Source organism: Mustela putorius, unplaced genomic scaffold, assembly GCF_011764305.1.
Source record: "Mustela putorius furo isolate JIRA1106 unplaced genomic scaffold, ASM1176430v1.1 tig00000145_pilon_pilon_pilon, whole genome shotgun sequence".
Taxonomy (NCBI): domain Eukaryota; kingdom Metazoa; phylum Chordata; class Mammalia; order Carnivora; family Mustelidae; genus Mustela; species Mustela putorius.
Genome location: NW_025421294.1, coordinates 513,048 through 537,100, shown reverse-complemented (window position 1 = coordinate 537,100; position 24,053 = coordinate 513,048). Strand labels below are relative to the sequence as shown.

Genomic DNA, 24,053 nt, shown 5'->3' with positions numbered 1-24,053 from the left:
CAAAGATCTATGAAATGGGGTGGCTGGAAGCCCCTTTCAAGTGTTATTAGAATAATTTTGCATCCCGAAGCAGGCAAACGCTAATCAAGCTTGTCTTACATTGCTCATTTTACAGTGCTCATAAGGAAAGCCTCTTGAAAAAAGGAGAAGAAAAAAGAAATCTCACTAATGGAACAAAACGTCCATTACAGCTTGGTGGCAGCACATTTTCTGAGTCTCATTAAGATGATGGCTCAGTTCTGAGTAAAGATTAATTACTGGGCTGTGGTTCATGTGCAGTCTGGCCAAATTAATCTGTAAATGAGAGACTGGTTGTTTTTAGTGTACTCTTCACTTTCTAGGTTCTTTCCCTAAGTTTTATAGAAATGAATATTCCAAAAACTGCATGATCTTTGTCTTTCATCCACTCAACACCTCTCTGAATTAAATGGCTAATATTAGTAATTATACAAAGTCTTTCCGAGTGACCTTGCTGGCCTATTTTTGACAGTGTGCTCTTGACTCCCTCATGGCTTGCCATGATGAGTTCTTGGTAACATTATCCTTTCTGACAAGTTTAAGTGAAGCAAGTTAGACTTTTCAAAACTAGCTGTCTGCATAAGCTTGACCAGTTTGCTCTGTTCTATCTGGTGCTTGGAAAACCAGGAGCTGGGTGAGTATTTTTCGATTGCGTCTGTAGCTTAGTTTTTTGCTCCTCCTGTCAGAAAAGATCAATCTTAATCCTATTCTAGCCACATGTTGTTTTCCAAAACTAAAGCTATATGCCCCCCAAATCTTTGCCTTCTTTCCTGTGGCAGGTGACATCTTCCATTGACAGGGGTAATACATTTACGCTCAGTCCACATGTGGGAACTGAACACATAAGCATGCGGTACAATTCAAAGTGACATTCGTTTCTTTTTCCTCCAGCCTCAGTGATGCAGAATAACAGTTATAACTTAACATTCTTTTGGGGGGAAGAGTGTTCTCGAATGGAAAGAAAAGAACAAGAGAAGGCCACCCTCAATCCAGACAACAAGTAACAAAAGCCCTAGCGCAAACCACAGCTTAGCAGACCCCCTCAAAAGTTTCCCAGGACATAGCACTGAGGAACACTGAACCCTCCAGTAAGACACATCACACACTCCAGTGGCTCCAAGCTAGCCCAGCCACGCTATCTGTACCCAAAATCAGGTCTAAAACACTGTCCTCCTTAGCCCCAGTGCAATTTTATTTCCAGTTCTGCCGGCCTCAGCTCTGCAAAGCATCAGTATCCTCTTAAAAAAAAAAAAAAGTATAAGCTTAAATTCTGGGCCATCCATCAGTCATACCTTTTGATTAAGGATTATACCCAGCAAGGCATTTTCTGTTGGAGGTGCCCACAGCAGTATCCATCCCAAGGACATTGAAATGGAAGTAGAAATGATTGCATGGGTAACTTACCAGCTCCTGAGTCTGAATGGCTGCAGCAGCCCCCGTGCTTTACCTGATCCCTTGCTCTCTCTGTCTCTCTCCCTCTCTCTCTCCCTCTTTCTCTTGTGTACAGATTGCAGGGAACTTAAAGAACTCGCAGGGACAATGTTTCAAATGACTTAAGAAAGAGAACAGGAACAATACTTCGTTCTCTTTTTCTCAGATGAGTACCTTCGGGAAGAAGGAAGGAAGGGAGGGGAGAGGGAGGAAGTCAACAACCCTTTGCTTTCCTGAAAAAAAATAAGGAAACAGAAGATAGACATCTCATTTTCTCTTAAACAAAATGTTGGAAGGGGCAAAAAAAAAAAAAAAAAAATCTTTGAAAAAAAGGAATTCCTCAAATATACCCCCCCCCACCTCACCCCGCCCCCTCAACCCCGAGAGGTTTAAAGAGATGAAAAGCCTTACTGGCCTGTCCTGTCCAAACAAATGGTGTTCCAGAAAGGCAGGCTCTCCTGAGCTTGTAGCCTCTGCTATCTGGTTTGCAGAACTGACACAGCCAAAAGGGAACAAATCATTTCACGTTGCCTCTGAGCAAAGGCACTGTTGGTCGGTTGTGTTACCCGAGGCGAATCTGCAGCCGGTGAGGCTGGGCAGGGTGCTGGTCAGTCAGGACATCTGGCTCTTCTTGGGCTCTTTAAAACACCACATTGCTACCATTTTGTAGCCCAACTGCAGATCCTTAGACATCTTCCAGGAACAGAGCAGATTCATGTACTAGTTCCTGAGAGCTCTCTGCAGCCAACACCAAGGCAAGCTTCCATGTTTGTTGATATGTTCAAAAAGAAAACAAAACAAAACCAAAAAGCCACCCACCCATACTGCCACTGGACATAGTTAGCTCATGTTGGACTTTGTCACCTCTGGAAAAACTGAAAGGCAATTTCTCATTTGTTTTCAAAACACAGTGAAGCAGCCTAGGTCTTGGATAAGCCGGCCAGTTGTTGAAAAGGGAAGGGGAGGCTGACTAGAAGGAGTGAGGACATGGAGGGAATATCCTTTAACAAGCGAGAGGTGCGTGGTAGTTCAGTGGGTTGGCGTGAGCTCCGGTTAGAGGAGGGGCGCTCTGATTGTGTTGTGTACCTTGTACCTTTCATTCATCTGGTTAAGACCATTTTCACCGCAAACGGGAACCGGCAGTTATGTGGACCTTCGTGGCAGCAGAAGAAAAACCAGCTTCAAAGAACTTCCTCATTTCACTCAGTTGTGGAAAAAATAGGGTGGAGAGTCACACCTGATCACAAGGACCAATTAAGGTGAATTCAGGGAAAGGGGGATTCTGATTCAGTGTCTCCGACTTTTATTGGGTTCAGTGGTGAATAGGGTTACTCTTTTACAGTTTTCTTCCCCCATTAATTTATCTGTGTATCTATCCATCCATCCTTCCATCTATCTGCATATGTGTGTTACTCAGTAGGTTTATTCGAACCAGAACAGTCTTCTTTTTTGTATTGCCCATGGCACCCCTCCTGGCACAACACAGGGATTTCTGGCCTGGGTCCCCCAGCCCCATCCGCACAGGAGAAAACTCATACCCAGAGAAGAGTCTGTCCCACTTGCCCGAGGTCACGCACATCAGGGGCAAAACCCAAAACGCTCCTCTGTCTCCTGAGTCAGCTCCAGGGCCCTGGGCCCCCTGCTGGCCTTCCTCTGCACCCTGCCTTTGCAGAAAGGGGAAAGAAAATCACAGAGAGAGTCTGACTGAGAAGGCAGAAGAGGAGCGTGAGAGCATGGAGCGGAGAAGGGATAGGTGCGAGGATTTTTTACAGGACTGGCAGCCTTGGGGGCAGACGCTGGAGCGCTTGTGAGCGTCAGGAAGCCCCGTGCTGGGATGTGCACGGAAGTAGGTGGGGGTGAGGTGAGGGTGAGTGGGGAGAAGTAGGCAGAGGCTGGGCTGGGTTTCTGTGGCATCGCTCAGCAGAGGCAGTGAGGGCACTTGGAGGAACAAGGAAGCTCAGGCTGCAGAGCCCTGGCGGGAGTGAAGATGTGTCTGATCACCTGAAGAGCCAGGGACAGCAACAGGCCCCTTTTCCTTATTGTTCTTCCTCCTGTGGTCTCAGGCAAGGCCAGGGCTGAGCCCCAGGAGCCCAGTCAGAGGCCAGAGGATTTCCCTTTCAAGTCTGCAGAATGTGGGAACTGTCACGTTGAGGCCTGTTGTTTTCTGCAGGCCAGCTGACCCGCCCAGAGACAGGCTGGCCTGGCCGGGGCCATGTGCCATCCCAGCCGCGTGGCCTTGCTGTAACGGAGCGGTGTCCGGTCCAGACCCGCCACATCACCTCTGGAAAACCTGGAAGGCCGTGTCTTGTGTTTTCAAAATGTCTGAATATGCCTGCCGCAGTTTCCGAAAAAGAATTCTCAGTCTTGCCCGTGCCAAGCCCATCCACGCACAGGCCTCGTTGTAACCCAGCCTGGGAGGCTCACAGGAAAGGCTTCTCCCTCCTTCCCTGCCCTGCCAGGCACATCAAGAGTCCTCCTGTGGTACTTGGAACATCTCCCACCATGTGTCTAGAAGCTGAAACTCCCGACTCTCCCCCATATCAGGTCTCACAGGAGAAATTTCTAACCAGGCAGCTCAAGCTGGTGAAGCTTCCTGCCCCGCTGTCTCACAGCCTCTTCGGGTTTTGACTGAAAGTGAAGGGAATGGATGCGCGAACCCCAGACAACTGAGGGAACACATGTGTAGAAATGGAATATGGCTCGGCCACACACCTCTCAGGTAAGCCCCACATGGCACTGGTTACTGTGGAGATTGTTTGAGTAGAAAGAGGACTGCAAGACCCTGTGACGGGATCAGAGGACAAGAAGAAAAACCAAGATGTAAAATTCAGTGAGGCCAAGGCAGTGACCCAGGACTCAGAACCAGCACAACAGAAACACGAGCTCTACGCAAAATGGCTTCACAATTGGCAAGCATCCTCTTTCCTACGTCTCCAAGCTTCTGGTTATCCGGAACTCTGAGGCTATCTATTGACCCCAGGACTAACTTGACCCCAATCATGGAAGGTGAGGAAATGAAGGGTGGACTGAAATATAGCATATGGTCAGAACAGTGCACAAAAAATAAGTACATGTTACTAAACTTTCACAGAATGAACATATCTGAGTAACAGAAATGGAAGGAAATCTCCCCCCCCCCCCACCCCTGCCCTTTGGTGTTCCAGCCACTACCTTCCTTCAGGGATCACATGGTCCTGACATCTCATGCTGGTATAGATGGGAATTACCTGGTTTTGAATTTGCATAACAGATGATATCAGATTGTAGTTCTGTTTTGGGTTCCCCTCCCCCAATATTTGTGACTTTCACCCCTATTTTAGAGTGCAGGTGTGGCTCATTCGTTCATATTTTTAGAGAGTATTTTATTTTGTGACAGTACCGCAGTTAATACATCCACTCTACTGCAGATGGACATTGGGTTGTTTCTAGTTTGGTACCATTACAAGTGGGCTGCCAGGAATTCCTGTCCTTGCCAGGTGTCTTTTAAAATGTCCGATACATGAATCACCTCCCTCTAGGACAATTGTCCATACGCGATTCACATCGTTTTTGCTTGATTTTGTTTTGTTTTCTTTTGTTGTTTGTTTGGTTTTGGTTTTTGGCATTTGCTCCCTCTCACATGAGATGCATGGCATAGTTTTTTTATGGGTTTTTTTTTTTTTTTTTTGGTTTTTGTTTTTAAATTCAAATGGATTCAGTTTAAGGAGTGATGCCCTTGGAGATAACTGGCAGAGTTCCTGAGCAGCTCTGGAAGGGCTTGTGGAGCTGGAGCTCTGACTTCCTCCTGCAGCCTGGAGATGCTGCTCTGAGTCAGGCTCCATTGACTCACCCTCTCCCTTCCACATTCCCCATCTCGGCTTTTTACGGACATGCTAAGTTTCATCATATCAGTGCATAGAAGAGAGGGCTTAGTCCTGGGCCTGAAACTGCCTTCACGCTTCCTTTTATCTTTGATTCATTCTCTTCATCTTGCCAAGCCCCAACATCCTCCAAATCTCAAGTCTCAAAACATGAGACCATTCATTCCTTTCGTTCATTTTAGTTTTTTTTTCTGCATATAAAAATGATACGAAGGATTTATTTAAACAAGTTATTGACGTTAAAGTCTTTTTTATGCTTCTAGTTTCTTCATTTGACAAAGCGGAGATAATAACACAATACCTAGTTTTCATATTATTAGGAGCAAAGAAGAGGAATAGTTAATATCTTTCACATACTCACCAAGCACCAGGCCCCGTTCTAATAAACACACTACATGCCATAACGCAGCTATCACATTGCCCTATGAAGTAGGTGCCCTTACTGTCTTTTCCCTTGTCTTTTTTGATAGATGAGGAAACAGGCATGGAGAAGTTCTCCCCCAACATCACATGATGAGTAAGATTTCAAACCCAGGGAATTCAGACCTTGAACCCCAATTCTAACTTGCCCTGCCCTCTAACCAAACACTTCTTATCACATCGTGAATGGCCCTTCAGACTGGAGAGTAACATGCTTTATGACATAAAAGGTAAAAATGCATGGCACAGAGGCTCTTTATGCAATCATTTGGTGAGTGTGTCTTATAGACCAGAAAACCCTGTGCTAGATGTGGTTCATGTGCTTCTGGATTTCACAGCCTGGCAGAGGAGAGACCCAGAAAAAAACTGAACAGGTTGTACCTGAATGTGTAAATAATTACAGTTGTGGTCAGTCCTCTGAAGAAGAAGTAGAGGAGTTAAGAGAGCTTGAAGTCTGGTACTAAATCTGGACAAATGGTCAGGGAAGGTCCTCATAAGAAAATGACATGTAGGGGTGCCTGGGTGGCTCAGTGGGTTAAGCCTCTGTTTTTGGCTCAGGTCATGATCCCAGGGTCCTGGGATCGAGCCCCACATCAGGCTCTCTGCTCAGCAGGGAGTCTGCTTCCCCCTCTCTTTCTGCTTGCCTTCGCCTACTTGTGGTATCTGTAATATAAATAAAATCTTAAAAAGAAAAGAAAAGAAAATGACATGTAAACTGAGACCTGAAGATTGAGCAGGTGTGTGCCAGACAGAGATGGGGCGGCAGCTTACACAGGGGGCAGCCCGATAGATCTGAGTTTGGATTTGGGACCTGATGCTAAGATGGATGAGAAATCATTGGCGATTTTACAGAGAGGAATGACATCATCAGACTTGTGTTTCAGAAAGCCTATTGTGGTCCCTGTGCAAGGGATGGATTTTAGAAGGGCAAGAGTGGGAGAAAATGATCAGTTGTGAAGTCTCGTCTAAATGTGACCGTGCCATCAAGAGCCTATCCAGAGATGTCGTTGGGCTTGGCAGTGCCCGGAGAGGTCATGGGATGATAAGATGTGAGAGCTATGCTGATATATTGTATGACAAGAGGATGTTGGAAAATGAATATTGACAGTACCTGGCACACAGACAGCTGACTTATGAAAGATTCATACTCCTGAATGGCAACACATTCTACCATGTCCCCACCCTTATCCTCAATTTCTGGGAACCTCCAAAGCTGAGTACCTACCTGCCTTGCTCCAGCCCAGCCTCCTGGTCTGCTTGTCTTGCTGTCACTGGCCTAAGAGGAATCCCCATGCCTCAATTTCTTAACATTCACCCAAAAAAGGTCCTTCTCCTCTAGCATATACCCAGTGCTGTCACTGAAAACTTGTGGCTTCAGACGGGGCCCAGAGGGAATGAGTTTGAGGGATGGAGTAGAAGAACTCAGTGTCCGAACTGCTAGGGTTGGGGAAAATGTGTTCTAGGTATTCCATGTTAGAATCCGGGCTGACATTTTCTAAGGAAGTCTGTTATAGGTGACAGATTGGTAGCATTAGGATTTATTTCCAGCGTATAATGGGTCTTATGGTCTGGCCTGTGGACTAAACACCAAGGAACATGTGCTGTCTATGGGAAAGTGCATTCTGAGCTCCAGAAGTCTGATGCAAGCAAATGGGCATTGTTAATTTAAGGAATGGCAGTAGTTGTGTTAAAAGAAACTGTGGGTTCATTATTTTGCTAGAGATAGGCATGCCTTCTCCTCCAGTATTCATTTCCACAATTCCGTAAAGCTCATCCTTTCAGCTTTCCTCCAGAGGGAACACAGAGGCCTTTTTCTCCACATACAGGTTCTCTCCAGGCATCCTAAAATTGTACGTGGCTGTGGCACTCAAGGGACAAGAAATAGCTCTCTTTATATTTATAAATTGAGTTAAATATGATAAAGCTGGCTTAACAATTCTATATCAATTTTCATGGCTCTCAGGCCCTTCTTTAGGTTGTAACTTCCACAGTCCTAGGAAAAGCACTGAAACTTGATATATGTTGGCTGATTCATGGTCCCCTCAGTGGTGGCTGATTGTGCTTGGGGCTCTAGGTCCTCAGGACCAAATTCTGTGCAGGAACAGCAACCAAATACTCCAAGACCGTATTGACTAATGCCCAGATCTCTGGTTACCCTTGTCATCTCTACAGCCCTACATTACCCTTGTCATCTCTACAGCCCTGCATAGGTAAGATCCAAGGGTTGCTGCTATTCTATGAAAACCTACACCCTGACTCATTTCCTGATCTTCTGGGACCCAGCTCATACTGGTGGTCAGGCTTTTCTCTCCCTCAATGCCATTGCCATACTTTTCAGCCTCCTTGGACCTAGACCAGTGATAAACCCAAATATTAAATGAACCACAGATCAGTGCCTCCTGCATAATACAAGAGGGTGTGGTAAGGAGCATGGCAAATTGAAGGGTCCATGTCCCATCTAAAGTGTTTTGTGACCATGTGAGAACATAGGCCTAATGGGACTGGATCATCTTATTTTAAAAAATAAAAAAATCTAAATTTTGATGTGGAATCTCTTAGTTTTAAGATTTTAGAACTGAAAACATTGTTTTTAAAAGATAGTAAGGGATTATTAATTTGAGGGGGTGATAATGTAATGGTGGTTTTGTTTTTAAAGTTTATAGGGAAGTATTAGCAGATGAAACTGCTGATTTGTTTTAAGATTCTACAAAAAAAATTTTTATATGAGAAAGGAACCTAAATTTGATGGTCTTTTTTTTTTTTTTTAAGATTTTATTTATTTATTTGACAGAGAGAGGTTACAAGTAGGCAGAGAGGCAGGCAGAGAGAGAGAGAGAGGAGGAAGCAGGCTCCCTGCTGAGCAGAGAGCCCGATGCAGGACTCGATCCCAGGACCCTGAGATCATGACCTGAGCTGAAGGCAGTGGCTTAACCCACTGAGCCACCCAGGCGCCCCTTGATGGTCTTAAAATACGTCTATGATATGCCTCTTTTTAAGAGAAGATGGAGCCCAATTTTCCACCCTTGGAGATCTAATCACTTGGACTTAGTGATTTGTTTCTAAAAACAGAATAAGGCAGATGTACTGGGGAAGGACTTAGAAGACCCATCATAAAAGGCATTAAGGTTTCCTCTCCATTCACTCTCTTAGAGTGCTCTCTCTGGGAAAAGCAGTCTAGCTGCTGTGTTGTAAGGACACTTAAGTAACCTGTGAAAAGGGGCACACAAAGAGAAACTGAGGCCTCCTCTAACAACCCCGTGCATGCCCCATTCTGACAGTGACTCATCCAGCCCAGTCAAGCCTTCTGATGTCCCATTCTGATGGCAGACTCGTGAGAGCTCCTGAGCCAAATCACCTGGCTAAGTTCTTCCTGATGCCCAGCCCATAGAATCTGTGAAATAATTAATATTTGTGCTTTTGAAGCCACTAGGTTTGGGGGAAATTTGTTACACCCTGAAAGGTAATAAATACATTAACACCGGAAAGGCCATTAGTTTACTTTTGGCCTTAAATTTTCAAACCCCAAATCCCAGGTGGGAATATTTGCTGATGGCAATCACGAAACTCAACAAGGCTATTAGCTGCCACATCCATGTCCACCCCATCACCAAACAAAGGGGGTTGGCTTTAAAGTATTCATACTTTTCTGCATTCTGCCTGGAATACTGGAGAGTGACCCCTGAGGTGGATATAACGGACTGTAAGTGTTCAGCTGGCTATCTGTACCATTGATTTGTTTCTTTATTTCTCTCCTACATTTGTCAGTGAGCGGAGATGATGCTGTCTGGGGAAAATCTTTTTTTAGGTGTGTTTCTTATTTTTTAAAATAGATTTCAAATTGCCAGGAGTTGGAAGATCAGCAGCTAATTTGTTAGGTAATGGCAAAATTTGCGCTTAAGGCTCTGAGTGTTTGATGAATATCAGTTAAGGCTTTGAAAGCTAGATATGGAAAATATTTTATTGGGGGGGAATATTTTATTAAAAAAAAAAAAAGAATTAACAGAACCAGTTTACCAAAACCAGAATCTCATTAGAGACGAGTACAAACAACAGATTATAAATTTGGGGGGAACCCAAACTTTCTGAGTTCTTTGTTGTATCTCTAGCGTCTAGAAGTTACCTGGAACATAGAAATCGCTCCATATACATTTGTTGAATGAATGAATGAGATCAAAGAGAAAGGCTCCATTGAAGGGGCCATTAGGCATTCTCCTCCACCCTTCCTTCCCCCATCCCCTCTCAAATGTCATCATCCCCAACACAGGAGGAAGCTAAGATTTCTTGAGAAAATCTTAGGTCCAGGAGCATTTCTGTGGCTCAGTTGGTTAAGTGTCTGCCTGAGGCTCAGGTTATGATCCCAGGGTGCTAGGATTGAGTTCTGCATCAGGATCTCTGCTCAGCAGGGAATCTGCTTCTTCCTCACCTTCTACTCCTCCCTACCCTGCCCCCCAACACTTAGTGCCTTTGTTCTCTCTTGGTCTCTCTCTTAAATAAGTAAAATCTTCTTAAAAAATGTAGTATTTATAAATAAATAAATAAGGTAAATAAATAAATAAATGCAAGGACCAGGAAGAACCCCTTTGGGATTAGATATGAGGAGATCTGGTTCCCCATCCTTCCACTTACTGGCCACAAGGCCTGGCAGTAGGCTTCACTGCTCTTCTTTGGTTCTGATTTCTTCACTCATTCTCTTTTTTAAAGATTTTATTTATTTCAAAGAGAGTACACAAGCGAGGGGAGGGAGAGGGAGAGAGAATTTCTCAAGCTACATCGACCTGGTGCTGAGCCTACTGAGTGAGAAGCCCGACACAGGCTCTGTAACAGGACCCAAAATCCTGACCCAAGTGGAAACCAAGAGTCCAATGCTCAACCAACTGAGCCACCCAGGAGCCCTGGTCCTGATTTGTTCTTCTGCAAAATGAGATAGAAGCTTCCAGGCTTAATTCCAGAAGTGTCATGAGTTTTTCCAGGCTTCCCCTTCTTTTAACACTCACCCCAAAGGAGGCAAGTCACCACTTGTGAGGCGCTTTGAAGCTGACAAACCAGAGGCCTCAGAGTGATGTGAGCAGAGGTGCACAGCTAGCAGATGACTTGATACGACTGACATTCAAAGCAGCTGTCAGTTAATAGAAGGCAGCCTGCACAAAGGAGCCAGCCAAAAATAATGAGGGAGGTGAAAAGAAAAGGAAAGAGAAGAGAAGAGAGGAGAGAATGAACATGCAAGGCAAGGCTTGGGGTCACTTGTGTTTCCTCTGGTCTCACCTCCTCCCTGTCCTCCTCCACCCAGTCCTCAAACAACCCCCTTCTGCCTCCTCCAAAAGAAAAGTTAAAAGCTTTCTTTTGGAAAAGGGTAGTTTGCTTAGACTGCTGCTGTTTACCTTTGGTAGGACAGCCATTGGTGGTGAGTTCAAACACAGGAAAATGCCTCTGCTCACAGGAAGGGCTGCAGACAGGCCTGGAAGACTTGCTGCGATGCTGGGAGTTTGCACCTTTTCCATCGGTGTGCAGCCGTGGGACCCGACACTGGGCACTTACCTCCACATCAGGCAACCAAACTGTACCGATTGCTTGGACTGCTCTACTCCTCCCTTCCCTGAGGAATATTGATCCTAAAGCATAAAGATGGTGAGGGAATCATGGGTGGGTGGAGAAGGAAGGGGGAACAAAAAGAGGAAAAGAGGTTATATCACAAATAAGCTATAACCTCATTTCTAGTCTAGCGTGGAAAATATAATTACAAGCAACAAACTTTGGGTTTACATTTGGGAGTTTTATGTATTTGTTTTCAGTCATTAAAATCATCCTCCATGAACTAAAGACACCACATCTGCCAAAAAGAGTTAAGAACCCTTCCCTGGAAAACTGATCTGTCTACAGCTACCTCTAGAACTCTGTGATGTATTCATGAAAGGGAAGGGAAAGAATGATCTGCCTTCTTATTTTTTAAAACACTTGTTCATGAGACCTACCCACCCTGAGAAGGGTTAGATTACAGTGTGAGGGAAGAAAATCACACCAAGGAAACAAATGCAGGCAAATAATCAAAATCTTCTGGGACTTCCCCATGTCCCCCAAATTTCTTTCCTCTAATTCTACTTCAGAAATTCCCCTGGCTCCACGAAGCACTAGACTTTCTGGTCAGGCCATTCGCAAGCTTACCATGAGGATCTCACTTCTCTCTTTCCCTGATTTTAGAATTATTTGTGTCAAAATCTCTCTGCCTTCAATGAGCCTGTATCATCCTATTTCCCAGGGGAGACTTGCCCAACCAAAAGGGAAATAAAGAGCTGTTAATATCCTCTCCAGCCGGCCACCTCTGTTTTATCTGACACTCCTTGTCAGTGAACTCCTGGCATAACTGTTCTGCTACGTAGTGAAAAGCAGCAATGTTTCCAGTGTAAAATTTTCCCAGTACTCCAAGCTCACTAAACTTTGGTTGCCATATTTTACTTGATGCGGAATGAGTTTGTAGAAGTCCTTTGGTCTTTTTTCTTCAAGTTTTTCTCATCAAATTTTATTTTTAGCAGTTTGACACTCATGCCTATGCTTGTATGTGTGTTTAAATCTATTTTGTGTGGGTTTTCTCTCCTTTCCAAATCTGTAAATTTAAATATTTCTCCTAATTGTGATGTTTTTCATTTATTCTTTTTTCAAATAGTCTTTGCTGCCCCCTCTTTTCTCCTTCAGTGACTCCAATTGCACATATATTAGACCTTTTGATATTGTCCACAGGTCTCTGGGGATTTGCTCTTTTTTTTTTTTTAACCTCTCTTCTCTCTGTTCTTTGCTTCTACCATTGTTTGAACTATTTTAAAGTACACTGATTTTTGTTCTGTTCTATTTTACTGTTAAGCCCAACCAGTAGATTCTTTTTGATGTTGTAATTTTCAGTTCTAGAATTTTCATTTGGTTCTTTTTTTCAAAAATATCACTTTTTAGACTTTCTTCCTGATCTATTACTATGCTTATATGTGAAAAAGCTATATGAAGAATGGTGGGATAGTTTTCTTAGTCCTATTTTATAACCCAGGAACATAGAAGTTAAACATATATCAAGATTGGAGAGGCAGCCATAAATAGAGCCAAGGTATATAATATATAGTATATAAAATGGTGGAGGAAGATGGATAAAAGAACAATGGAAATTGAGAAGTGTGGGAATGAGGTAGAGTTTATAGTTCCAAGCAGGATGTCTGGGGAAGGCCTCAGTGAGAAGGTGAGAACAGAGAAAACATCTGAAAGAGGCAAGGGAAGGGGTAGAGGCTTTTATTCAGTGGGAAGAGCAAGTGTTCTTAGTAGGATATATTATGTATGTATGTTATATATGATCCCTGGATCTTCCATTATGTTTTTACAAGTTTGTGGGCCATCAGTTTGTCATACTAACATCCAAAGGCTAGAAGTAGTCATGACTTAAAAATGTCTTATGATCTATTTTTTATCATACCAGATAAGGTTCTTTGAAAGGATGGATTTGATGAGTGCTCAATAACAATATTGGTTCTGTTAGATAAATTACATTCTTGGCATATGCAAAGTACTTTCTAGGGACTAACAAATTGATAAACATAAAGTAGAAATAAAGGACTATGAAAAATTTCCTTTCCTCTGATGACTAAATTCTAACATCTAGTCCCAGTAACTGATGACTGGGAAATTTGGACCAAGCCTCCACTAAAAAAAACCTAAAGAATTTTGAGATGAAATATGAAAAACATCTTAAAGGCCTCAAAATGTCAATAAGGTAGTGAGGAGTTTAAAAGCCAAAATCCAGAAGAGGAGAACTCATGGAATAGGACTGATTTTCAAATCTTTGATTTTGCCTTCTGGGCTTTTGCCAATCCTAAAGAACTAGCTGTAAAACTGAACTGTACTTCTGATAAATTCCTGGTGTGGGGGATAATAGGAAAGACCTGCAATCCACCAGAGGTGGGGATTCTAGTCAATCACCTTCTCTTTAAACTGAGATCCCAAAGAGTTGCAGCTTCCGGTAAGGTGAATCATGAATAAACCAATCCCTGCACACAGTTTCATTCTCCCTTTCTGTCAGGTGGATGGTCCAGGGAACCTTGAACATTGAACTTGGTTTGAGCTGGAGCTAGACTGATAGCACCCCAGGTGTCTGGCAAAGACAAATGAAAATCCTTTTTGAAGATGTTATCATGCTAAGTCTCAGATTATTCTTGCAGATAATTTTTAAAATACAGGGCCCAGCACACTTTCAAAAATCATGTCATTATGGGGAAATAAAACACAATGAGCAGGAAACAGAAGAAACGACAACTCAAATAGGCCCATAAGCATTGGCAATAATGTCTGTTGGAATTATTAACCATAAAATATAAAACAACCTTCCTTTGTTTAAAGAAGAGAGAGCTAAAGTCTTGTTGGAAGACCCCATGTTTGAAGAAGAGGGAGAGTGAAAAGTACTATCTTAAGATATAATAGCTGAGAATATTTAGAGCTAATGAAAGACATCTTTCCATAGATTCAAGAAGTCTAAAAGAGTCTGCCCAGTATATTAATGCAGCATTCCCATGCACATTATAGTAAAACCATAGGAAGCCAAAAAAACCCCTGAACTCTCTATATACTATACATTTAAAGCGGCCATAGGGGAAAGGATATATTGTCTTCAAAGACAAAGTTAAATTGACAGCTGACTTCTAAGATCAATAATGGACGTTGGAAGACAGTAAAATGATATTGTCAACATGCTGAAAGAAAATAAGTGTCTACTTAGAATTCTGTTCCCAGTAAATGTATATGTGTGTGTATGTGTGTGTATATGTATGTATGTATATGTATATGTATGTATATGTATCTATGTATATGTATATCTTCATTCAAAGATGAATGAAGACTTATTTCAAATGAGAGAGTTTGGGAAATTCTAAAAGATGTATTTCAGGATAAAGTAAAATGATCCAGATGGCAAGTCTGAGATGCAAGAAAAAAACATCAACAACAACAACAATAGAAGTGTCTTGTGGAATTTAAAAATTAGATAAAATTTAAAACACTGTCAATATTAGCAAAGTTTGGATGTGGGTTTAAGTGTTCTTATGTTTCCAAATTGTATAAGCCAATAATAAAGATCAGTGTTAATATTAGATTTGAGTAAGTTTAACAATGCAAGGTTAAAGATATAATAAATGGCAAAAAAAAAATAAAGTTTTTAAACTAACCTCTGAAAGAAGAAATAATTAATGTAAATCTTCCAAAATGGTAAAGGGGAAAAAAACAGTAATAAACAATCTTAAAGATTGTCCATCCAAAAGTAGTCAGAAAACAAAAGAAGAAGAATTATTGAAGAGGTAGGATATGTTGAAATTGTGAAATTAAAATGCTAATATGTCAGTAATTACATCAAATGAAATGGACCAAGGTTACTGTTTCTTGACAAATACACATGGGAGGACTGTGAGGAATGGGAGAGTGCACTGGGCTCAGGGTAGAAGGCCTGAATTCAGGTGCTAGTTTAGTCATCAGCTAATTATAGAATTCTGAGCAATTCTCTGGATTGAGTCCCCTCAGGAAGTGAGAATATTAGTTTGGATAAAGAATGAGCTTCATTCAGTTCTTATAGACATAGACACTGCTCTCAGGACCTCTTTTCTTAGGTCCCAGGTCTTAAGACAGCCTCTTTTTGCTAAGGGCTTGTCACTTTCCTGGAAGGAAGCGACGCCCTCTGCTGAGATAAAATTGAATTCTCTTAAGCCTCTGTCAGCTACTGGGCAAGATATTTGAGGTGGCATATGGGTGGGAATGGCATATGTTTGGGGTAGAGAGGTCTTAGTTAAAGGTGAAATGAGTGCCCCTTTAAATGACTGTTCACTCCCTTGCCAAAATCTACAATGATCATTTACTTGAGTGAGCAAATGAAAAATGCAACTCACGGGTCTCTAAAGGAGAGGGGGCTGAACTTCAAAGCTATTCATATTTATCCTTACCATAAGAAATATAGATTTATCAACACTTAATAAATCTAATGACACATGCCCTCCCTTAGTCCATATGCAAGATGGTTACAGTTCAACAGGGCTGGAGTTACCCTGAGAGAAAGCTGGGAATTCCATTCAGTGAAGTGGGTGACTCTTCCAACATCATTCCTTCATTGGCTTGCAGTGTAATGCAACCTAATGTAGCCTGTATGTTGCCAGCTAATAATCTGGACATTTGGCTTAAGAGGATTCCTGCCAAAAAGAATTACAAGTTGAGTAAAATATTAATAGTGTGAACTGAAGCAAAGAACAAGAAAACAGCACAGCTGAAATTTTTCCTATTCAACCATATTACAAAGTTAAAATAATGATAATGTAATCAGATCTTCAAAGAAGCCTGATAGAAATACTAAACACTATCAAGAAAGCTTTTGGAAATACAGATTTATACCCTATGTCATTAGTGAAAATCTCAAGTAATAGCAACTGACATCAGCTCATGGTAGAATGGACCATCATAATTAGCAGAAAACCTTGAAGTATGTTTTACTCCATTTTTTCCATCTTTTAAAAATTTCTTTTGTATATGTTTTATAATGAATGAATATTTCTTGTGTGTGTAATTAGTAAACAAATAATTAGACAAACAGACATTTAGAGTTGTATGTTCAAATAGTGGGGCAGGAGTGGAGGGAGAGGAGACAGGAGGGGGGATTATATAGACAAAGGAATGGAGGCCTCAGGCCTAGATAAAAACCAGACCCCTGGGATTGATCCTTTTTTTATGAATCAATATTTATTTTATATGATACATGAATTTAAATATATGTGTATTAAATTAACAAATAGAAATAGGCTTTTTAAATTAACATACAATGTATTATTTGTCCCAGGGGTACAGGTCTGTGAATCGTCAGGCTTACACACTTCACAGCACTCACCATAGCACATACCATCCCCAATGTCCATCACCCAGCCACCCTATCCCTACCCACCCCCCAGCAACCCTCAGTTTGTTTCCTCAGACTAAGAGTCTCTTATGATTTGTCTCCCTCCCTGGTCCCATCTTGTTTCATTTTTTCCTCTCTAACCCCCACAACTCCCTGCCCTGACTCTCAAATTCCTCATATCAGAGAGATCACATGATAATTGTCTTCCCCTGACTGACTTATTTCACTTAGCGTAATACCCTCTAGTTCCATCCACGTCATTGCAAATAGCAAGATTTCAGGGGATTTTTTGATGGCTGCACAGTATTCCATTGTATACATATACCACATCTTCTTTATCCATTCATCTGTTGATGGACAACTTGGCTCTTTCCATTGTTTAGCTATTGTGGACATTGCTGCTATTAACATTGGGGTGTGTGTGCCCCTTCGGATCACTACATTTGTATCTTTAGGGTAAATACCCAGTAGTGTGATTGCTGGGTCATAGGGTAGCTCCATTTTCAACTTTTTGAGGAACCTTCATGCTGTTTTCCAGAGTGGCTGTACCCTGGGATTGATCTTAAGAGAGACATGAATCCTTGGGCTCTCTGGGAGCTGAGTGGCCTTGGGTTCCTGGACTACAAGGGCTGAGCCCTGTGGTGTGGTAGCTCTGAAGGCAGACGGAGGCTCCAGTTCCAGTCTGGAGATCTCTTAGGTGGGACATTTGTAGCCATCGCTGGGATTTCAGCCCCAGCACCCAGGTTGGAGTTATTGTCCCAGCACCCTGTCTCACTCAGAGAACCTGGTCCACCATGATACACACAGTTCATTTGGTCCCCATTTCCAAAGGACCTCTGACAAGACCTAGTTTCCACAGGCCCCACAACTCCAACTTTCCAAACATTTGCTGTTTCTGATTTTAAGAAGAGATTTTTTTTCCCTCTGGTTTCTGAATAGGTATGATTTTCTGGTTTATGATAAGAAATATGTATATTTGGTTTTACATTGTTTCTGACACAATTTCTAAAACCCTTGGAATTTCCTCTGTGATGAGAGGTGAAAAGGTGTCCTTTGTTGATGAGGTGACTTTGGGACAGTACCTGAGGATGGGAGCTGGTCGCCAAAGGAGCTAACCATATGATCAGAGCCTTAGAACTTTCAGTCCCACTCCTACCCCCAGAAAGGAGAGAGGGGCTGGAGGCTGAATCAGTAGCCAAAGAACAATGATTTAATCAACCATGCATCTGGAATAAAGCCTCCATGAAAACCCAGAAGACTTGCAGGTTGGTGAACTCGAGATACAGGGAGAAGGATGCACCCGGAGAGGGCATGGTAGCCCTGCCCTCTTTCTCCACAACTTACCCCGCGCTGCTTTTCCATCTGGCTGTTCCTGAGTTGTATCCTTTGATCTCAACTGGTAATCTAGTGAGTACACTAGTTTCCTGAGTTCTGTGAACTACTCTAAGAAATTAACAAAACCTGAGGTGGTGGGAGTCGCGGGAATGTCTGATCTATAGTAGCTTGGTCAGAAGTATAGGGGACAAGGTGGATTTACTTGCGACTGGTGTCTGAAATGGAACGGGATTGGGGGAGGGGCGGTCTTGTGGGACTCAGTCCTTACCCTGTGGAAACTGATGTTATCTATTTTCAGGTAAATTGTGTCAGAGCTGAGTTGAACTATAGGGCACCCAGCTAGCTGTTGTCCCAAGAGTTGCTTGGTGGTGTATGGATACACCCCCCAATACACACACACACACACACACACACACACATTGGAACTGGGTCTGAAACTCTTCAGTATGATATCTATTTTTTAATGTTTTATATTCCATTTGTCTCACCATTTCTCTGTGTTTGTATTAGAGTAGAGAAAGACTCTTGTGATTACTTTACTGTCTCATCTCACAATCTTTGGACATTCATTTGAAAGATGGGCCAGCTGAAGCCCAGACAGGTTAGAAGAACTTTGCAGATCCCAGAGCAAGGTATTATGAAAGCCAAGTGCCTTGGTTAGCAGTCCTCTCTCCACTGCACCACGTTGAGCTATGGGATTTTATTTGCTTTGTCTTTTTATGTAAAATGATTGATTAGGCTTCAGTAGCCTGGGGATAGAAACATAACAACATCTCATTTGTATTTAGGACTAAAGCAGCTCAGTTGGGAGTGTGGAACGTGTAGTGGCCCTGTGCCCTCTCCCTGAATTGTCCAAGAACTTCGGGGGTTATTTGGTCCGCAAGAGCCATTTCTGCAGTTGTGGTGCTGGTTCTTCTATCTCTCCAGATTACTTCAGGCTGTTCAGTATCCAATTATGTCACCAGTGAGTGACTCAGCATGGACTTTGTGACCCAGTTCTGGCCAGTTAATCCTGAGAGCAAGGGGAGAGGTGGGAGAGGAGAGACTTCTGGGAAAGAATTTTCACTCTTAATAAGAAAAATAGGTCAGGAATCCTCCTCTTTGTTTCTTCCGGACATTGAAAATGTGACTTTCAGGACTTCTACCTATATATATATAGAGAGAGAGAGAACTTGAGCTGAGCCAGATGAGAGTAGAATGGAGATATGAGAAGGAATGAATCCTGATGATGTCAATAACCATCATTAAAAACCTAGCATTTCTCTGCCTCTTTGTTGTCTCTACAAGATAATACATTTCTTTATTATTTATTTCACTTTAAGCTGAGGTTTCTGTTTCCTGAACACTGAAGCATTCCAACTGATAAAACCTGTTTTCTAAATGGCTCCAGCAGTGAGAATGGGGTCATCTAGAGTAGCGTTGTCCAATAAAAATACAATGTAAGCCACAAATGTGGGCTACATATGCCATTTAACAATTTTTAGTTGCTACATTAAAATGAAATTAATTTTAATAATGTATTTTTAACCTACTTTATGCAAGGTATTATCATTTTGACATGTAGGTAACATAAAAATTAAGATATTTTATAATATCTCAACACAAAATATAACACAAAACTGTAAGAAAAATTTTTTAAATTGGACTTCCTCAAAATTAAAACTTTACGTTCTCTGGAAAATATCATTAAGAAAATGAAAAGACAAGTCACTGTCTGGGAGAAAGTTTTCATGATACATATATTTGATGAAGGACCAGAATATATAAAAAAAAAACTCCTACAACTCAATAAGAAGACAAGTAATCAATTAAAAGTAGGCAGATAAGAACAGTCACTTCAGAAAAAAAGACTTATGAATGACGAAGAAGCACTAGAGAAGAGTCTCCTCATCACTGATCATCAGAAAAAGCAAATTAAAATCACAATGAGATATAACTACAAAGCCTTTAGAATGGCTAAAGGGAAGAAGACTGAAGATACTATGTATTGGTAAGATTATGAGGCAACCAAACTTCTGACCCATTGTTGGTGAGCACATTTTATTATATGGAAATTGTATCCCAGTGAAGCTTTTAAAAAAGAGGTAAGCCAATGATGTTTCAGAGTAATGGCAAATGATTTAAAGCAAAAGAAGAAGAAAAAAATTTCAAAGGAGTGGTTACTGCTAATATTTCAAAAGGCACTATCTAAACCTTCGCTGTATTTATTTATTCATTTAATCTTGGAAAAGAGCCTATGAGGTAGGTAATTATACGCATAATTATATGTCCATTTTCAAGATGAGCAAACTGAAGCTTGCAGAGAGTTAGTAGTCAGTGCAGGGCTAATGGCAGTATCTAAACTCTTAAGCATTTAGTAAAAGTAACTAAAATTAAAACGAGATGAAAGGTGATAAAAGACGACGGCAAAGCTGAGGTTTGAGGAGTGGCAGCAGTGGCTTCCAAGTATGGGCGACAATTCTGGTTTGGGCTCTACAGCTGCTGTGTATCCTCTTCACATATTTTCACTTACAAAAGGGAATAAAATATCTCCTAAAAGATTTATGGTCAAGACCAAATAAATTAACATATGTAAAGTACCTGGCACACAGCATACACGAAGATATATTCATTTTTTTCCTTCTTCCTAATGGAAAGCAATGTATTTCATATTCTGATAGAAAGTTAACCCCCAGGTTATATTACAGTCTTGAGTCCAGAACAAACTTGAGATTCCCCTTCGGTCTTGATTTTGAGTATTCTATAGATGTCCTCATTTACATTCATACCCCACTCCCAAACAAAACCCCATCTCCATATAAACTGTTCCAAACGTGAGAACTGTAGATTCTGATTAAACCTTGATGTTTGAGAGTAATCAAAACTTGCTCACATCATTTCAGGGTCTAGATACAAATATAGGAAGAATCTGGGTTTGGTTAATCAGAAGACCCGCCCTTTGAGCACAGAGGTGACTAGAAGTTACAAGGAACCAAGTAGAAAGCAGGTTAAGTGGATTCTGCAAAAATTTAAACTGAACCCAGTGCTCTTCCCCTAATGCACTTCTAGTTCTGGTTCTGCCAGGTGCAGCTCTGTAAATCTCTGATTTGCTCTGTCTGTCCCATCCCTCTAGATCTGGCTGTCATGTCCTTTGTATGCCTTGAGATAAGGACAAAGGCCATTTCCCCTCTAAGAGGATCCAGCAATTAGGTGAACATATACGAAGGCAAAAGAAAACCAGCCTTTAGTTCATGTCTCCATTTCTCCAGATTTTAAAAAACAAAATGGGGTGTGGAATTACACCTGATAGCAGGAAACTGCTAAAATGAGTCAGGAGTAGGAAACATTCTGATCCAGCCTCTAAGGGTGTGTGTGTGTGTGACAGAGAGAGAAAGAGACAGAGAGATAGAGTGAGAGAATGAGAAGGCAAAGAGACTGTTACTCAGTAGGTTTATTCGAACCAGAACTATCTTCTACCTTGTATTGCCCATGGCACCCCTCCTGGCACAACACAGGGATTTCTGGCCTGGGTCCCCCAGCCCCATCCGCACAGGAGAAAACTCATACCCAGAGAAGAGTCTGTCCCACTTGCCCGAGGTCACGCACATCAGGGGCAAAACCCAAAACGCTCCTCTGTCTCCTGAGTCAGCTCCAGGGCCCTGGGCCCCCTGCTGGCCTTCCTCTGCACCCTGCCTTTGCAGAAAGGAGAAAGAAAATCACAGAGAGAGTCTGACTGAGAAGGCAGAAGAGGAGCGTGAGAGCATGGAGCGGAGAAGGGATAGGTGCGAGGATTTTTTACAGGACTGGCAGCCTTGGGGGCAGACGCTGGAGCGCTTGTGAGCGTCAGGAAGCCCCGTGCTGGGATGTGCACGGAAGTAGGTGGGGGTGAGGTGAGGGTGAGTGGGGAGAAGTAGGCAGAGGCTGGGCTGGGTTTCTGTGGCATCGCTCAGCAGAGGCAGTGAGGGCACTTGGAGGAACAAGGAGGAACAAGGCTGCAGAGCCCTGGCAGGAGTGAAGATGTGTCTGATCACCTGAAGAGCCAGGGACAGCAACAGGCCCCTTTTCCTTATTGTTCTTCCTCCTGTGGTCTCAGGCAAGGCCAGGGCTGAGCCCCAGGAGCCCAGTCAGAGGCCAGAGGATTTCCCTTTCAAGTCTGCAGAATGTGGGAACTGTCACGTTGAGGCCTGTTGTTTTCTGCAGGCCAGCTGACCCGCCCAGAGACAGGCTGGCCTGGCCGGGGCCATGTGCAATCCCAGCCGCGCGGCCTTGCTGTAACGGAGCGGTGTCCGGTCCAGACCCGCCACATCACCTCTGGAAAACCTGGAAGGCCGTGTCTTGTGTTTTCAAAATGTCTGAATATGCCTGCCGCAGTTTCCGAAAAAGAATTCTCAGTCTTGCCCGTGCCAAGCCCATCCACGCACAGGCCTCGTTGTAACCCAGCCTGGGAGGCTCACAGGAAAGGCTTCTCCCTCCTTCCCTGCCCTGCCAGGCACATCAAGAGTCCTCCTGTGGTACTTGGAACATCTCCCACCATGTGTCTAGAAGCTGAAACTCCCGACTCTCCCCCATATCAGGTCTCACAGGAGAAATTTCTAACCAGGCAGCTCAAGCTGGTGAAGCTTCCTGCCCCGCTGTCTCACAGCCTCTTCGGGTTTTGACTGAAAGTGAAGGGAATGGATGCGCGAACCCCAGACAACTGAGGGAACACATGTGTAGAAATGGAATGCAACCATGCCTCTGAACCAGCAGATTTATTCCAAATTTTATGGGATTCATAGCTTAAATCAGAGCCAGAGGCTTGAAAGCTCTTGTGTTGGTATGAGAAGGAAAAGGGCCCTGGTTTGCTACTGACGGAGTAGAAGCCACAACAGTGGAACTCTGAATGCGCACCCCAGTGTCCTAAACTATGCAAAACAGCCCCCCACCAACCAAGCATCCCTATTCCTATTTCGTGCTTTAGGTCTAATTATCCAAACCAGCAAGGCCGTCATTCAGCCCAGGACTAAAGTTAGACTCCTGTTGTTTTTTGTTTTTTTTTTGTTTCAAAATTGTATTTAAGTGTAACATATGTCCACACAACTGCACACATTACTACAATCAGCTTTATATACACCCAGGTCCTGAGACAGAGCATGATCAACCCCCAGAACCCCTTCATGTCCCCCTAGTCTCTGCCTCCCTACTCAGGTATAACCATGACCCTGACTGATTCTAACTATGACAGTCTGTTTTGCCTATTTCTGAACTTGCTTAAAAAATAGAATTTTATGGTACATACTCTTTTATGTCATTTTTGTTACTCAAACTTAGGTTTGTGAGAACCACCATGTAACATATAGTTGTGAGTTGTTGACTTTTGCACTTGTTCTTGGAATGTCTTCTGTTGTTTAAACATGCAGAATTCATATATTTCTTCTACTGAAGAGGGTATTCGGGTGGTTTGGTTTGTGACCATGTGCATAGCATTGCTGTGAACATTCTAGCACATACCATATCATATTTTATTTTTTTTTAAGATTTCTATATATTTGAGAGAGAGGGAGAGGGAAAGGGTGAGAAGCAGACTCCTCACTGATGTGGAGCCCAATACAGGGCTCAGTCCCAGGAACCCAGGATCATGACCTGAGCTGAACGTGACACCTAACTGACTGAGCCACCCAGGTACCCCGACCATATCATACTTTAAAATTTTGATGCAGGACTGCCCATCGTTGCTATGATCCTTATTACCAGGAAGATGGTTCACTCCTAAGATTCACAACATTTTTTTGAGTTATGCTACCCTACGTTTATTTCATTAGGCACCCACTTCCTCCCAAAATGATATATGGCATAGATGTTTCTTAAATAGAATCAACCTGGTTTAAGGATATGGCAGTGTCATCAGCATGTTCTCACTTCTGTGTGCCCTTAGCAACTTGTCCTGCACAAAATAAATAATTACAACATTTATTCAATTGCAGCAAATTGTTTGGACCAACCTCCGCCATGCACGCCCTCCACAATTTCCATCTCTCTTCATCTTCTCAAAGCAAAATACCATCACTCTCTTAATAGCAGTTGTATTCTTTCTTTTGTTCTGCTGCCCCGGGGGAAAGTTTTTTGGGAAAACACAT

At 42.6% G+C, this 24,053-nt stretch overlaps 1 protein-coding gene across 1 annotated transcript in view; it reads right to left on the bottom strand.

Moving 5' to 3' along the window:
* The window catches only part of ZNF366 (zinc finger protein 366), a 67,830-nt gene extending 66,210 nt beyond the window's left edge, over positions 1-1,620 (bottom strand). Inside the window, exon 1 of the mRNA XM_004764478.3 lies at positions 1,423-1,620. The gene's annotated coding sequence lies outside the window, so the exon portion shown is untranslated. The remainder of the gene's footprint in view (positions 1-1,422) is intronic.
* Between the last annotated feature and the right edge of the window lie 22,433 nt (positions 1,621-24,053).